Source organism: Euphorbia lathyris, chromosome 7, assembly GCF_963576675.1.
Source record: "Euphorbia lathyris chromosome 7, ddEupLath1.1, whole genome shotgun sequence".
In the NCBI taxonomy this organism is placed as follows: Eukaryota; Viridiplantae; Streptophyta; class Magnoliopsida; order Malpighiales; family Euphorbiaceae; genus Euphorbia; species Euphorbia lathyris.
The window spans coordinates 2,393,965-2,395,336 of NC_088916.1; the positions used below are offsets into that span (position 1 = coordinate 2,393,965).

The window sequence follows — 1,372 nt, forward strand, 5'->3', positions numbered from 1 at the left end:
CTTACTTTTCCACTCATAGCATCTATAAATTTGTCGATTTTAGAAGATAAAGTGCTAATCGTATCTCTTGACTGATTTTGATAATTATTGGTACGATTTTGATTAGCATTTGCATTATTATTATTGTTATCTTTGCAGTTAAAGTTAGGATGATTCCTCCATCCAGAATTATAAGTATTAAAATAAGGATTATTAGTTTGGTTTTGCCCTTGGACAAAATTTACCTGTTCGATCTCACTCATATTTTCATAATCTACATCCGTTTGGATTGGATTACCATTGGTATCGCACGGTGCCACAAACCTATCAATTTTGTGCGATAAGACAGAAAATTGGGCTTGTAACATCGCGACTGGATCAAGGTTCACTATACCTTTAACCGATGATGTGGTTGAGGATGATGGTTTTGTTACCGGTATATGTCCACGTTCCGCGGGCCACATACTGCTGTTGATTGTCATTTCCTCCAAAAGTTCTCTTGCTTGGGCTGATGTCTTCTTCATAAATAGCCCTCCCGACATAGCATCTAATGAACCTCTAGTTGTAGGATTTAGTCCATTATAAAATGTTTGCATTAGAAGTTCAGCGGGCAATTGGTGGTATGGGCATAAACGTTGAAGTTCTTTAAAACGTTCCCAAGTCTCATAAAGAGTTTAATTATCATTTTGAGAAAAAGATGTTAACTCTTTTATGACTCTTGCGGTTTTTGCTAAAGGAAAATATTTTGATAAAAAAGCTTGGGCTAATTGTTCCCAAGTTGCAAACGTTGCGCCTGACATCGAAGTTAACCACTCTTTGGCTCTATCCTTCAAAGTGAAAGGAAAAAGGCGAAGTTTGATTGCTTCGGCAGTCACATTTGGTATTTTAAAAGTGTCACAAATTTCAAGGAAATTTGTCAAATGAGTGTTAGGATTTTCGTTAGGTAACCCGTAAAATGTTACATTATTTTGCAACATATTAAGCAAAGCTGGCTTAATTTCAAATTGGTTTACGGTGATTCTGGGTCTAACGATACTATTGGTTACACCGGCCACCCCTACCTAGCGTAATCCATAAGTGTTGGTGGGTCTGCCATAATATCTGGCTCGGTATTTGTCTTTAATGGAGTTTTGTTTTTGTTTTTCTTGTTCTTTTTAATGGTCTTTTCAATTTCTGGGTCTAATGGGTTTGGTGCAATGCCTGAACTTCGAGAACTGCGCATGAACCTGAAATCGTGCACGAACCGAACTACCTTCAAAACAGAATTTGAAAAATAAATATGTTAGTAAATTAAAATTAATAAATTACAAAAATCAAAATAAGTATGTATAAACCTAGATTCGAAATAAAACACGAAAAATCTAAATTTTTGTTAAAAATTTTGGCGTTCCCC

General features: G+C 35.6%; 1 non-coding gene across 1 annotated transcript; it reads left to right on the plus strand.

Annotated features, from left to right (window-relative positions):
• Positions 1 to 591: 591 nt before the first annotated feature.
• LOC136201745 (small nucleolar RNA R71) lies at positions 592 to 698 on the plus strand. Its single transcript, XR_010674087.1, has one exon. It is a non-coding gene; the product is annotated as a small nucleolar RNA R71 (small nucleolar RNA).
• Positions 699 to 1,372: the final 674 nt, after the last annotated feature.